Source organism: Megalobrama amblycephala, linkage group LG4, assembly GCF_018812025.1.
Source record: "Megalobrama amblycephala isolate DHTTF-2021 linkage group LG4, ASM1881202v1, whole genome shotgun sequence".
Lineage (NCBI taxonomy): Eukaryota > Metazoa > Chordata > Actinopteri > Cypriniformes > Xenocyprididae > Megalobrama > Megalobrama amblycephala.
In genome coordinates, this window is record NC_063047.1 from 23,245,790 (window position 1) to 23,262,990 (window position 17,201).

The following is a 17,201-nucleotide window of genomic DNA, read 5'->3' on the forward strand; positions in this document are numbered from 1 at the left end:
AATCATGTATTGTATAATAAATTCATACTTTTGCCATCTAATCGACGGTATAAGGTTCCAAGATATAATCAGATTAGACTAAAGAACTCCTTTGTACATCAAGCTGTATTGGAGTATGGGAGCTGAACAAGCTTTTCAAAAAGCTGGAGCCTTGAATGTGTGGTTTTTTTTTTTGTTTTTTTAAATGTATTGTAAGGACTTGTCTATGTATAAATGCAAGAAAAATTTCAGACTTTGTCTGAAAATAAATTTCATCAAATCAAATCAAATCAAATGAGTCTGATTAATTCAATACAGTGTATGTTACCTTTAGGTTCGTTATCAAGAAAGTGAATTTGTGAAGGGCCTCAGACCTAATTACTTCAAAATGAGTTGTTATTGATAATTTATTTGAAATTATTTAATATAAAAATATAAAGCACAGAGCTGCAGTTAACTAAATTATTCCAGGTAATCAGTTGGTGCTGAGTTAAGCTTGCAGCTGTTTGTTCAAACTCCTTATGGCTAGCAGTTGGCATGGTCGGAAATAAATGTTGCTTTGACAGTGGAAAGCAGATAGGGAAAGGTGGGTGTCCGGTTCAGACGCTTTTCACATGTCAGGAGTCATTTGATTGGGGTCACTGCGTCCATGTATCATAATTTAGGACCTTATATGGAACAAGGTCAATAAAAACAAACTCTTGATGCCTTTTCCTTCAAAAATGATAAATAAAATAATCAAACATTTAAGACTTGAAGAAAATGTAGTTCAAAAAGATTGTTCTTTCTCCTGAAAACTTATGCAGCTGAATTATTCAGTTGGTGGATGATAATTTAAAATGTTAACTTTGATTTTAAAAAGATATAAATGATAATAAAGCAAAATGATTTATATTTATCAACTCTAAGTGAGGGCCAGGGTTCCCATGAGCCCTTGAAAACAAATTAAAAGTTTGTGAATCCTGAAAAAAAGGCACTGGGAAGTTTTTTTAAATAAACAAACATAGATACAGGTCCTTGGAAGTGCTTGAATTTATTTTGTGCAAGAAGTTTTCTGGAAAAAAATGCATATTATTCCCTCCGGTCCGCTAATGTGTTATTTCGCCAACACTTCGTGGCATACTAATTTGCTTGATTTACGTAAGTTATGCACATTTATGCATTACATTAAGTGCTTCCCGTGTGAGTTGCTTTGTGTTGTACGTTACCATGACTTTCCGGCACACACAAAACTACTTACTGTTTCACAGATGTAAACCCATGAGGCAAGAAAAAATTATGGTGCGTTCAAGACACGTCAGAAAGATCATATTTACATGCTGAACGCATATAAACACCACCACAGTGTCATATACGAGTGGGGAGCTCGGGATTTTCTTTAAGCCCCGATCTGTTGTTATGACAGAGACACCGGAGGCAGAGATGAAAGCAATGTTACAGTTTATTGTAATGATCAGCAGTGAGACAGGTGAGTTGACTGGTGAAAGAGAAGATCTTGAAGGTGAATGAGAGGTAATACTGTCCTTTTCTTTATGATGCAGATGAAACTGGAGGGAGACGCTGGAGCTGGCAGACGAACACACTCACACACAGGCAGGTAAGCACACGAGGAGATCCGATGACGATGGAGACGAAGGAGACAATGGAGACAGGTAAGTATCACTTTGGAGTCCTTGAAGGTAAGCGTACAACTGGTTGTAACACAAACGAGACCGGACGATGAGTGTGTGTGAGTGTGTGGTATTTAACTGTGTGCTGATGAATGCGGTGATGATGTGCAGGTGGCGGTGATTAGTAGACTGGTGATTGAGTGCGTGGATACGGGAGTGAGGTGGAACCTGACGTGTCTGTGACAGTACCCCCCCTCCCACGGCCCGCTCCAGAGGGTCGTGGACCCCGACGTCGTGGTGGTCATCCTCGAGGTCGTGGGGCAGGTCTGTCTGGGTGGTTGGTGTGGAAGGTCTGTAACAGAGCTGGATCAAGGATATCATTCTTGGGAACCCATGAGCGTTCTTCGGGACCGTAGCCCTCCCAGTCCACCAGATACTCTAAAAGACCACCACGGCGCCGGGAGTCCAGAATCTCACGTACAACGTAGGCTGTTCCATCATCCAGAATGAGTGGAAGGGGGGGCTCGACGGCTGCCACGTCAGGTTCTGTGGGAGGAAGAACAGAAGGGTGGTGAGGCTTTAATAGTGAAACATGGAAAGTTGGGTGAATTCTCTTGTATTGTGCTGGGAGTTGTAACCGGTAAGTGACAGGGTTGATCTGTTGAAGGATGGTGAACGGGCCAATGAAGCGGGGACTCAGCTTCTTGCAGGGCAGACGCATCTTGATGTCTCTGGTGGACAGCCAGACCTTCTGCCCCGGTTGGTAGTTTGGAGCGTGGGAGCGCCGAAGGTCAGCTGTCGTCTTGCGCCTGCGCAGGGCTCTCTGCATACTCTCTGAGTCCCATACCCTCTCGCTCTCCCGGAACCAGTAGTCGACAGCAGGAACGTTGGAGGGTTCCCCGTCCCAGGGGAACAGTGGGGGCTGGAAGCCGAGCACGCATTGGAAAGGTGTTAATCCTGTTGTGGCTTGGCGGAGGGAGTTCTGGGTGTACTCGGCCCAACCCAGGTACTGGTTCCAGGAGTCCTGGTGGCCGTGACAGAAGGTACGCAGGAAGCAGCCAATCTCCTGGATCTTCCGTTCCGTCTGCCCGTTCGACTGAGGATGGTATCCAGACGACAGACTGACGGTCACACCCAGGAGGGAGAAGAAAGCCTTCCATACCCGCGAGACGAATTGTGGTCCTCTGTCTGAGACTATGTCTTCGGGGATTCCGTAGTGACGGAAGACATGGTTGAACATTAATTCTGCTGTGGCCATAGCTGTTGGTAGACCCTCCAGGGGAATAAGACGGCAGGCTTTAGAGAAGCGGTCTACGACGACCAGAATGCAGGTGTTACCATCAGACTCGGGGAGATCAGTGACAAAATCTACTCCCAGGTGTGACCAGGGTCTCTCAGGAACGGGCAGAGGATGGAGCTTGCCGGTGGGAAGATGGCGTGGGCTCTTGGAGATGGCGCACTCCCTGCAGCCCTGCACGTACCTCCTGACATCGTTGGCCATGTTTGGCCACCAGAAGCGCTGTTTGAGCAGCGAGACGGTTTCATTGACCCCCGGGTGACCAGTGCCAAGTGAAGTGTGAACGGAGTGCAGAAGTGGAGTGCGTCGTGTCCTGGTGATGTAGCGCAAGCCCTGGGGACAACCCGGCGGAGTGCGTGGGGAGGCATTGGAGGAGGGTAAGGTCTCTTCTGACCATTCGATGGGGCTGACGAAAATAGATTCAGGTAGGATGGTTTCGGGTTCTTCATTCTTTTCCTCCGGGGCATGGAGACGAGAGAGAGCATCGGCTTTCAGGTTCTTAGAGCCAGGTCGGTATGAGATGGTGAAATGGAATCTTGAGAAGAATAAAGCCCAACGGGCTTGGCGAGGGCTGAGTCGTTTGGCGGCTTTCAGATATTCAAGGTTCTTGTGGTCGGTGAGTACTTGGAAAGGATGATTGGCCCCCTCCAACCAATGCCTCCATTCCTCAAGGGCGAGCTTTACAGCCAAGAGTTCACGGTCCCCGATGTCATAGTTCACCTCCGCCGGGTTGAGCTTGCGGGAGAAGAAGGCGCATGGATGGAGCCTACTTGGATTCCCCTGCTGCTGTGATAGGACCGCTCCCACTCCTGTGGTGGAGGCATCCACTTCCACGACGAATGGTAGGTCCGGGTTGGGGTGGACGAGGAGGGGAGCGGTGGTGAAGGCCTTCTTGAGCGTTTCAAAAGCTTCTGTGGCAGGTTGGGACCAGGACAGAGACTTGGGCTGCTTACGGAGGAGGTTGGTGAGTGGGCTGACGATGGTACTGTAGTTCTTTATGAATCGACGGTAGAAATTGGAGAAACCAAGGAATCGTTGGAGTTCTTTTATGGTGCTTGGAGCTGGCCAGTTCTGGATGGCAGATACCTTCCCCTCGTCCATCCGGATGCCACTGTGATCAATCACATATCCCAGGAAGTGGACAGAGGGCTGGTGGAATGAGCACTTCTCTGCTTTCAGGAACAGATGGTATTGCCGTAAGCGTTGGAGGACCTCCGCAACGTGGTGGCGATGTTCGGCCAAGCTCCGGGAGTAAGTAAGGATGTCATCGATATAGACCAACACGAACTTGTGGAGAAACTCCCGGAGCACCTCATGGATGAAATCCTGGAATACGGAGGGGGCGTTGACCAGGCCATACGGCATCACGAGGTATTCGTAGTGACCGGTGGGCGTGACGAAGGCGGTCTTCCACTCGTCCCCCTCGCGTATCCGGATGAGGTTGTACGCGCTGCGGAGGTCCAGCTTGGTGAACACAGTGGCACCACGGAGATGTTCCAGGGCCGCTGGGACGAGGGGAAGTGGGTACCGGAATTTGACGGTGATTTTGTTCAGTGACCGGTAATCGATGCAGGGCCGCAAGCCTCCGTCCTTCTTGGCCACGAAGAAGAAGCTTGAAGCAGCAGGGGAAGTAGACGGGCGGATGTATCCTTGGTTAAGGGCCTCTTTGATGTATTCCTCCATGGCCTTCTCCTCCGGCACTGATAGGGGGTAGATGCGTCCCCTAGGCACTGGCTCACCCGGTAACAGATCAATTGCACAGTCCCATGGCCGGTGTGGAGGAAGCTTGGAGACGCGTTGCGGGCAGAAGACGTCGCTGAAGGGGGCGTAATCGGGAGGTATGTCGATGGAGCGTTTTTTCACAGGGCTCTCGATGGAGGTAGCATTGATGGAGAGGTTCTTGGATGGAGGAGATCTTGGAACAGGAAGGTCTGGAAAACAGCTGGAGAAACAGTGGTCGCCCCACTTCAGGACTTCGCCCGTGCGCCAGGAGATGGTGGGATGATGGAGTTCCAGCCACGGGCGCCCTAGAACCACGTCAGCGGTGGACTCCTCCAGAACCAGCAGATGGATGAGTTCTTGATGGAAGATACCCACTTGTAATGGAAGGGGTCCAGCGACACGGCGAACCGTCTTACAGCTCAGGGGTTTGCCCGTGATGGAGTTGATCTGATAGTGAGTCGGAGATGGCGAGGTCTTGATCCCGAGGTGTCGACAGAGGGCGCCGGAGATGAAGTTTCCTGCTGACCCTGAATCGAGGAGTGCCACCACTGGAATGGAAACATCAGCAGCAGTAAGGTTTACAATGGTAGTGAGTGGTTTCATGTTCTGGATAGAGGGAATGATAGCACTCACCACGGGGTCGAGGAGGACGGGTTGGGCATGCAGAGATGACATGCCCAGGTAATCCACAATACAAGCACAGATTCAGGGTCAGCCTTCTTTGTCTTTCTGTGGGTGACAAACGGGAGTTATCCACTTGCATAAGTTCGGTGGCTGGTTCTGGAGAGCTGACGGGTTCGGACCGACGGAGGAGAGTGCTGGCTAGTGGCTGGCCCTGGTGCTCACGGAGACACGACTGCATACGAGAACCCACTCGGATGGCGAGCTGGATGAAACGTTCGAGTCCTATGGAGTCCTCGTATGCAGCGAGATGCAGCCGCACGTTGGGCTCCAGACCTTGTCGGAAGGTGGTGATGAGGGCTTGTTCGTTCCATCCGCTGGTTGCGGCGAGCGTTCGGAACTGCAAGGCATAATCGTTAACAGTATTGTTACCTTGTTTTAAATTATACAATTTCTCACCAGTGGTAGAATCAGTCAGGGGTTTTCCGAAAACTTCTCTGAAGTGAGAAACGAAAGCAGCATAGGATCTGATAACTGGTCCTTTCTGAGTCCAGAGAGAATCCGCCCATTGGAGGGCCTTACCTTGCAGTTGAGAAATCACGAACGCTATTTTCGCCGTGTCGGTGGGATAGAAGTGCGGCTGCATCTCCACGACCAACTCACACTGAAGGAGGAATCCGCTGCAGTCCTCCGCCGATCCTGAGAAGGGCGCCGGTTTGGCCATGGGACTGGCGGTGCACATAGGAGAAGCAGCGGTGATGGTGGATGCGGAAGCAGCCGCGGCGGTGGATACAGGTGACGGTGACGGTGGTTGTGGAGTGAGTGCTCGTCGCAATGCGTCCACGAGCTCTTGAAACGGGTCGTGATGGCTCATGCTGATCGATAGTTGTTATGGTCCGGTCTTCTGTTATGACAGAGACACCGGAGGCAGAGATGAAAGCAATGTTACAGTTTATTGTAATGATCAGCAGTGAGACAGGTGAGTTGACTGGTGAAAGAGAAGATCTTGAAGGTGAATGAGAGGTAATACTGTCCTTTTCTTTATGATGCAGATGAAACTGGAGGGAGACGCTGGAGCTGGCAGACGAACACACTCACACACAGGCAGGTAAGCACACGAGGAGATCCGATGACGATGGAGACGAAGGAGACAATGGAGACAGGTAAGTATCACTTTGGAGTCCTTGAAGGTAAGCGTACAACTGGTTGTAACACAAACGAGACCGGACGATGAGTGTGTGTGAGTGTGTGGTATTTAACTGTGTGCTGATGACTGCGGTGATGATGTGCAGGTGGCGGTGATTAGTAGACTGGTGATTGAGTGCGTGGATACGGGAGTGAGGTGGAACCTGACGTGTCTGTGACATCTGTACGAGTTGGGGTCAGTGAGAAACATGGTGGAATACAATAATTCTATAGGTATTTAGCAGTGACATTGTTAGGCTTTTCTATTTACTACGAAGTAAGTAACAAAATATGATAGCATAGCCTAATATAACAATATAATATGCAACAATAAAATTTACAGTGACTTTAAATTACATAAATTAATTAAAAAACGCACCTGATGCACATTGTTTGTTCTTTATTTTCTAGAAGTAGAAGTGCTGTATTTTTGTGTAATTAATTAAGAGAAGGTACACCTCCATCTTACTCCGACGAAAGTGACTTGAACGCACCTGCCCTCGTAAATACGAACTTCCCTGGAGGACTTGAACGCACCATTAAAAGCATATTCATATATCTTAAAACTTATGGTTACATGAGCCTAAGCTTTTTTCAATAAAATCCATGCAAATTTAATATCAGATCATTTTAGATCATTAGATCATTTACAGTATAGGATGTACCGAATATTCTTCAGTTTTATGCAAAATAGAAATACAACAAATAGAATATCAGAACTCTGTCATATGGCCAAAAGTAAATACAATAAAACATTTTTTTTTTTTTTTTGCATAGTTGTGTTTGACACATGAGAACTGTAACAAATTTGTATCTTACAAGGTAACATGATGTAACCTTGATCTCGCTTGAAATGTTTCCCCACAGTAAGTCCTTGAATTTGAGGGTATTGGACCTGGAAAGTCCTTGAAAGGTCATATAAATATAAAAATGTTAAGACATTTAATGTACTTTTTTAAAATTATATTTGTAAAATGTATTTTTTATATATACTTAAAACATAATATATGTTATTTAAATTATGTTCTGCTTTATCTGTTAATGTCTGGGCTAAACACTATATCTCTTGAAGGTATTTAAGGCTGTGAATGATGAGAAGCTTGATAGTTGGCTGGTTTGTAGCTATCAATTATTGCTGTAGAGAAGCCTTGATGAGCTGCTGAACTCAGACTATTTACACAATGAGAGCTATTTCAAAACAGTAAAAACACAGCAGGTGTGAAGTTGTCAACCTCTCATCTTAATGCCTTTTAAATGTTAAGAGTCTATGAAGCCAAGCTGTCTGACTGCATTCTTCTCCAATAAGATTTGCCACGTTACTGACAGTACTTTCATACACAGAGTTCATTACAGTGGACTGTGAACACACTCTGAGGGTATTGAAATTCAGGCCTGAATGTACAGTACACCTATGTACAGGTCATTCACACTACTGTCCCTTACAAACATCTTGTCACTACCATATATTGAAAAGCTAATTGTTATTGAATGCATGAGGGAAAAAATATTATAACAAATAATTATAATATTTTTTTTGACTGTATTAATTAAATATTAAGCATTTATCTAACTGTACTTACTGAGGTGGACTTTCATTATTATGTCATGCACCAGTTCTTAGACTGGTTGTATACATTGTATAGGAATTATTAAAGTATTTAAAGTATTACAATTTAGTCTAATAATGTTGCCATTGGGCCAAACAACCTCCTGATATTTGGATCGAGAATGTTGTTATTTGAGCTCCCATTGCACCCCTTAGCAGATGAAAAGTCTTCCCATTACAAATGGCTGCTAGCGAGTAACATTTGCCATCTAATAATGTTCCCTTCCTCGGTTAGTGGACCACACGATGTACCACGCTAAGATGTCTAAATAATGAAAGTTTATATTTGATTACTTTTTATAAGTCCAGCCAAAAGTTCTGATATACATGACATATTATATTCTCTGATAATACTAATAAAGACTCTTTGATCTAATGATTTATACTTAAATGCTTGAAATTTACATTTATTACAAATATAAAATTAATTTTAAGAATTTAAGAATTATTAATTGGACAAGAGTGACGGAAAAGCATCCATGACAGACCCATTACTTTAAAGAGTATAGTTTTGTGATTCTCAATACACTGCCTAATATCCATACTTCTAATTATTTTGTCTTCATTATTATTCTAAAATGTGGTCTATCACAGTATATGTCAACAAGAGGACTGTGTTTTGTTTCCCCTTGGAGTCTACATTTAATTTTCATGTTAAAGTGCTAAAAATGATTAAATTAAAAATATAGAATATTTAGAAAAAAATATAGAATAACAGTCTAAAATATAGACTTGCATTTGTTAGGAATTCATACACCCTTGTTATATAAAATATCAATTGATCAATGAGTCATTATAAGTTAATCTCATTTACACTGCATCAGACCACCATAGAAAGTATTAAAAGAGCAATCTTTGAACTCCTCCACTAGAGAGTTTTACTTTTAAGCAATTCTGCAACAAATGAGTCTGATTAATTCAATACTTACAAAAAATACGCTACCATTAAATTAAACTATATGGTACCTTTAGGTTGGTTATCAAGAAATTGAATTTGCAAAAGGATTCAGATGTCATAAAATTTGTTGCTATTAATAATTTATTTTAAATTATTTAATAGAATTATTTAATTAAATTATTTAATCAGAACTGCAGTTAACCAAATTATTCCAGGTAATCAGTTGGTGCTGAGTTAAGCTTGCAGCTGTTTGTTCGAACTCCTTATAGTTAGCAGTTGGCATGGTCGGAAATAAATGTAGCTTTGACAGCGGAAACTAGATAGGGTGTCCGGTTCAGATGTTTATCACATGTCTGGAGTCAATCGATTGGGGTCACTTTACCCAAGTATCATAATTCAGGACCTTGTATGGAACACGACCAATAAAAACAAACTCTGTGACTGTGTTGATAAAAATGTATCAAACCCTTTCCCTTCAAACATGATACACAACAAACAAACAAACAAAAAATTAAACATTTAAGGCTTAAAGAAGATGCAGATTAAAAATATTGTTCTTACCTTATGCAGCCGAATTATTCAGTTTGATAATTTAAAATATTAACTATGATTGAAAAAGTTAGAAATTATAGTAAAGCAAAATTATTTATATTTATCAACTCTAAATGAGGGCTGTTCAATGAGTTTTGACATTTATCATGTTAAAACATTTAATGTACTTTTTTTTTTAATTTGTAAAAATGTATATTTTAGAACTCAAAACACAATATATGCTGTGCGTAAATCATGTTCTGCTTTCGCTTTTTATGTCTGGGATAAACACTTTATCCCCTGAAGGTATTTAAGGCTGTGAGTGATGAGAAGCTGATAGTTGTTGGCTGGTTTGTAGCTATCAATTATTGCTGTAGAGAAGCCTTGATGAGCTGCTGAACTATTTACACAATGAGAGCTATTCCAAAACAGTAAAAACACAGCAGGTGTGAAGTTGTCAACCTCTCATCTTAATGCCTTTTAAATGTTAAGAGTCTATGAAGCCAAGCTGCCTGACTGCATTCTTCTCCAATAAGTTTTGCCACGTTACTGACAGTACTTTCATACGCAGAGTTCATTACAGCGGACTGTGAACACACTCTGAGGGCATTGAAATTCAGGCCTGAATGCACTACAGTACATACACATCTATGTACAGGTCATTCACACTACTGTCCCTTACAAACATCTTGTCACTACCATACATTGAAAATGTCTTGTATATTTCTTTACCCACTTTTTGCCTCATAGAAAAAACTACTACATATTTTTTTATTTAGTTTCAGGCAGGGTTGTTACCATCATAGACATTGACAACATTCAGAATAGCGGTTGATTTTTAAACGTATATTTTTCTTATATTTTTCTATAGGATTAATCCCCATAATTGAACAAGGATTGACCCCACCCTCCAATTTTTTTTTGAGCCACTTGCATCACAGGCATATATATAACGTGTCCTACAAGAGATATAGCCAAGAGAGCAAGTATATATATATAGTGCATGTTTCTGTAGACTGTTTGGCTCGGACAAGACTGAGCTGCAGGGCACAACAGGGCAGTCATCATGGTTGATATTTTGGCAACATTTGCAGGAACATGCAAATAGGATGCCAAGCAAGTTTTGAAACATTAAGGAAATGGCTTTGATTGCGGTAAAGAGCTTGAAGCATAGCAGATTTCATTTCTTCAATAACATCCAACCTGTGCATGGAATGACAAAATTAATTAATTACTCAAAGCCAATTAGTATTGATTGCATGATGGGAAAAAAACATTATTTAAAAAATCATATTTTTTGACTACTAACTTTCAGTCAATGTTGAGCATTTATCTAACTTTACTTATATATATATATATATATATATATATATATATATATATATATATATATATATATATATATATATATATATATATATACTGTGGAAAGTCATATATATCAAAGTTTTTAACCCAATGAATTTTTCTCCTTTTTTTTAAATTTTTTTTTATAGAAACATACTTTGTATTGAATACAAACATTTCTATCATTATTACACAGTTAGTTTAACACACAGTGACCATTTGTTATTAATGCCTTTAAGTATATGGGGAACATTTTTTAATGTGTTTTATTTATTAAATGTTTTAGCAATAATTTAAGCCAGTAAATCTCATGGAAATACATTTTGTAAAAGCTCAAAAAATGGAAAAAGTAACATACAACTAGAATTTCGGTAAGAAAATGCCAGTTGTGCATGTCCATGCGAACCTCACTGCCACAATGCTAGATTGTTCTGGGTGCTTGCCATAGTGTTACTATCCAGTTGCTAAGGTGTTTTCAGTGGTTGTTAGCATCTTGCTATGCTGTTGCTAGAGTGTGCTTGGTGATTGCTAAATGATTACATACTGGCCCAAATCAAATGAGACCCCAAAGTCTCTATGAGATTTATTAGATCTGGCTCGGGCCCCTCATTGATTGCAAGTCTATGGGATATATTTTATGTTTTATTTTTGAAAAGTTTGTAATTAGCTATTGCTTTGCTTTGGGCTACAGAAAATGTAGTTATTGATTTGTAACATGAAAAAAAAAAAAAAAAGTTTAACCTTTGTGCATCCTTAAGGACATTTTTGTCTTTTTCAGTTTTTTTTTGTTTTTGTTTTTTTTTTTTTCAGTTTTTTTTTAGGTTTTTTTTTTTTTTTTTTTTTTAATTTTTTTAATATCATTTTGCCTGTGTTAATGCCAACTACATGCATTTTGGCTCAGGTGTGTATTTTTTTTTTTTTTTTTTTTTTTTTAATTCTACTATTTCACCCCCATTTCCTTTAATAAATCTATTTTACACTAGGTACACAAAATAGATACACCCAGGACAAAAAAGTCCCCATTGAAACACATTAAAACTGCAATTTCCCAAGGCCATTTAATTATAAAATGATGCAATCTTTGATATTAGGCTTTCATTCTGTTGGCAAGGGTTCAAAATTAAAATGTTTACTTTTTTTTTTTTTTTTACCAAATGGTGTAATTTTCTCAGGTTTGGCCTATAAAGCAAATACTCACTTTATTCCTGTTTTCTGTTTCTGCATATTATAGAGCCCTTTGGATAAATTATTCAGCTATAAATGTGTGGATGTGTTGGTATGGATGTGAGAGTGTGGTTTATATGTGTTTATTAAAAAAAAAAAATGTGTGTATGTGTGCATGTAATAATTGAGAGAGAAAAACTCTACTGTACTGCAAATCCAACCCCTGTGTGAACCAGCAGAGTTTAGCTGGCATCTAATTTGGTACTGCGCCCAAACAAAATCTTACTGAAAGCTCATTTTTTGAGATATCAAAAATGTAATTTGGAACACAACATATTTAGATTTATGGTTTTGATTTTCTAGCAGTTTTAGAGTTCAAAATGTTTCAAAGAAATATATATTTTATATAAAATAATGTTCGTAAATCATTTTCATAAACTTAAACTTCATTTTTTCTTATTTCACTTTTTAAACTTTTTTTTTTTTTTTACTTTAACAATAATCTGGTTCTTCTTTAAATTTTTATGACAGATTTTGGACATGGACATTTTTTATTAAACCGTAAACAATCAGCAAAAGGTTTGCTCTGTGAATGCATTAATCAGCATGTACAAAAACTGGGTACAATGAGATGACATTATTCTACTCACCCTTCAAACATTAAACATTAAAAGATATATAAAATTTAAGATATATCACTGTAGTAATACTGTACTGTATTGTAAAACGTTACCTTAATCAAAAATGTTCATAAACTGGAACATTGAGTGATAATATTTCAGTGATTTCCACCATTTTGACAGACAATAAATATTGTGTTTACCTGCTTTAGAAACATTACAGTAAACACTGCTTCAATCCTTATGATTTGAAATGATTTGTTCCAGTCTTTTCCCCAAACCGGAAGTGTCTCCCATAATGGAAAACGCTGTAGGCTCATTAGGATTTAGGTGTATAGCTTTGTAATGACTAGCCTCTGCCCATAGGAATACACACATGCATCCACTATTAGTCTATATGGTCATTAGTATGTTCACTCTTAAGAAAAATGATTCTAAACATAACCCGATTAGGGTCCCTTGGCTTTTGACAATAACAGAACCCTTTTTGGTGCCGAACTATTTTTGCAAATCATTTTTTCCATAAACAACCATGGTTTGAACTGTGCTATAAATGACCTTAATGGTGTTATAAGCAATATATTGTTATAAGCAGTAAGCCACAAGAAGCCATGGTTTACAGAGAATTTAGAACAGCTAAGTTTGTTAAAACCCCCAAACCCCTCAGCTATTCTAAATTCACTGTATATCACAGCTTCACTGGGCTTACTGCCTTTATTTATTTTGTTGAAATTATTTATTGATATTATGTTTTACCCCTCTGTCTGGTCTTATAAGACCTTATAGTCTCTAATTTTGTTTTACATTTAAAAAAAAACTGACCAGAAGTCATGTCAATTAGGTCCCTTTTATTATTGACATTAGATATTGTATAAAAAATGACAGTACTCTAACAACAGTTAGTAGCTGAATAGATTAATAATAATTGAACATGAATAAATACTTAAATAAATGAAAGACAAAATAGAAACTCAAAACAGATGCAATGAATGTCAAGTGAAATATCTTCAAAATCCTCAATGGTGTCTTTACGTCTATAATTTTTGTATAGCTGAGTGGCAGTTTCTCCCTGCGGATGATGAGTTTTTTTTTTGGTTATCTGGGTAGAAATACACAATATTTTGAGTCTCTTCCATTGTTTAAGTAAAAGAAATTATTGCTATGATAGCCAGAAGAAAATATTGTGAATGGACAGTAGGCTATGTGAACCCTTCATGCTGAAATAGAAAAGCCAGAACAGTTGCCTCAACGTTGAAAGCCCACATTTCTCTGGAATGTTATTGTATGCTGCAGTATTTAGATTTGCATTTTTTCATTGCTTTTTATTATTACTGTACTTGTATATTTATAACTGAAATAGCCAAATTATTTAGAAGAGGATGTTATATGGATGTAAAAGTATATGGATACTTCTGGCCTAGTGTACATTTTCCAGGCATGCATGTATTCAAAACATTTTTGACCTTGTTGTTTTGTGAATTGTTTTGCTGCTACAACATTGTAATCTTTTTCCACCCACAGAGATGAATAAAGGTGACTTACACTCACTTACACTTCCAAAGTGTTTCAAATGAATATCATCATTTGTAACTTCACCATTATAACAGATGTAGATATATTCAAGCTCTATTTATATACTGTACCTGGCAGACAGACAGAAAGTTCACTGAAGAGGACCTAGTCAGATCAGAAAGGGGGCCGTGAAAAGAATGTCTGTTTGTTTTAAGATTCTGTTATGAATTATTTTAAATGTTCACATAAAAAAAATACCTTAATAAACTGATTACAAATGATCATTGTGTCATTCAATGCAAATCATAACTTTTGCTAATTCATTCCTCCAGATCTTGTTCACAGTGTATATCAATTGGTTGTATAACACCAGCATGAGTGTATTCCTGTATGTGTGTAAAGTAACAAAAGTGTTGCACATGATTTTGCTAGAGTGGTAGATGATGAACTAAAATCATTTTACCTTCCCACATCTAGCATGTATACCATAATCACAAAACGGTGTCAGTTTTCAACAGCTGGCTAAATGGGAATGAACTATAGACAAATCTTTATATTTTCTTTTATGGCTAAAGCTCTAAAATGCAATGACTTGTTACCTACCTAGTCCTACTGATTACTTTTTCTTTCACAGTCATACATGTCCAGACATGCACTTGCTGCTTGTTGATTTAGCTATCAAAAGACCCATTAAATATTTGCATGACCCTTGATATTGTAATATGATCAATAACTTAGAATTAATATTAAAATACTTATATTGTGTGGGTAACATTTTATGTTAGTCTGGGCCTTGCAGTTCAGAGCAAACTCAGTGAAGGCCTGTATGCAGAGTTATTTACACCATGCCTATTCCTTGTTGTTTAAAATGGAGCTTTTGTCTTTCTATTAATTTAGTGTATACTGGGTTTACCGTATACATTGCAAGAGTACAGCACAAGATCTAGTGAATCCAAAATAATTCTACATTAGTGCTGATGCTTTTCACTGTGGTTCTGAAGCTTTGAGCTTTGAGTGTCATGTGATTTTTGCCACACCCAAAATAAGTGAAACCTGTCTGTGGACCAGATTGCTTAAAAACGAATGGTTGTTGTAGATTTTGTTCCGCCATTTTATTCATGCAGTGTTTTGTGGCTTTTATATACATATTTTTTATACATTACATTATTGTTAGATCTCTGGTCATTGAGGATATCTCAAGCTGCCCTATCAGGCAATGGCTTTGAATGCAGCGTTTGAGCACAAAGGTACCTCACAAAACTGATTTTGGACATGGCTGCTGAGGTATCATAATGGTTTCAGCTTTAAGATGTCATTTTTATTTTTAGCTCAACTTTCAACACAGTATTGTGGGATATCAAAGGCAGTGAAGGATACATCTATGCTGCCTTCAAAACTCAATCAGATGAAATTATCTGTCACGTTTTCCCTGTACATTCCCTGTAGTGTTCAAGGTTACTAATCACCTGCACCAGCTCCTTGTAACCAAACTAATCAGCTCCCCTTCAAAATGCACACAATCAGTCTTAGGCCTTGTGTCCACCAAAGCATTTGTTTCCCAAGGCTAGAGGTACTTCCACTGTCAACTGTGCTTCTTGTGATGGGAACTGTCATTTTGTGTGTTTGGGCCGCATACATTTCCCCTGGTTCTCCCAAAGTGGCAGTGATCGCTACTGCTCCTCCCAAGGTGGCTATCAACTCTCAGAAAGGTTATTTTCGTGGCCACAGAAAACGTACTACGAAAGTTATAGAAACTTTGTTTTGCAAGCAGTGACCACAGAATCAGTACAAATGTGAATGTTCATGAAAGTTTTAACTAATTCACGAACATATATCTAGTCTAAACAAACACATACACACAATCACACATTCATGGGTGACACATAAAATGGTGAAAGTGAACAAATGAAACCGAAACAGAAACGGGAATGAAGCCATGAAAATGTAAGAGTCAGTTAACCACCTGAAAAAAAAAAAAAAAACATACATTTCTTAATTTAAGGCACCCTGGTAGCAAGGGGGTCTACAGCTTGGACTAAACCTCTGTTTAGTTAGTAAAATGTGTGATACTTGCAATGTCTTAGCTTTTGAATGAGCATCCAGATGCAGTCTCAGAGGAACGTCTTGATGGTTCCATGGTTCGATGGTGATGAAGATGTCGGCAGAGACCTCTCCCGGGTGTAAGTTTACAATATGGCTTGATGTGTTGAGGCCCTGCCGTGAGGAGTCCCACGGCATTCTGGAGTCCCAAAGTAAGGTCCCATGATGTTGTGGCTGGACCAGATGTCTACACTCTTTTCTCACATTAACAGCAACAAGAAGAGCAGGAAAGTCACTGATATAGTGGCACACAAAAGGCACAAACACTCACTTAGTCTTAGTTCCGGCAGCATCAAGTACTCACACCTGCAAACTTGTCTTGTGGATTTATCTCCTGTGTTTGTTCTCCAGCGATCCGCTTGGGACTTAGTAAGATAAGACTTTTCAAATTACTCATCTGCATATCACATATAAACATAAGTTTACTTGCATGTTTTGCCTGTTTCTGCACATACTGTTCAATAAATTACCTGAAACTGAGTTACACCACCTCTCGTCTTTTGAGTCTGGTAAATACTGACAGTACCTCAGGAGATGAGAAGTAAAGCTAATATTGGAATCGGACATGGCTTGATGCCTTCCTACCTTGGAATGGATCTTCTAAAGGGAGCATTTTTAAGATTTCATACGCAATGACTCTGCACCTGTCTTTTAGATCAGTGAAATTTCACAATTATTGATACTTCAGCAAAAACTAATACTAGGTTAACTAATGTAAGAAAAAGATCTTCAAAACAATTGCATAAGACAAGTAAAAAGTCAGCAAAACAATAATAACAAAGAAACTAATTACAAACAAAATGGACAAATAAATATAACAGAATTCAAATACATATTAAATAAAAAGTGTTTTAAGATTTTCAGGAAGATATACTAACAGTGGTATTCAGATGTAATAGCCTACAAAAAAAAAATGTAATAATCAAAAGTGTGCACTTAGTGTGTCTTAGTGTACACATTAAATATTGATCAATTCTTATTAAAGCTACTTAAAGGGTTAGTTCATTCA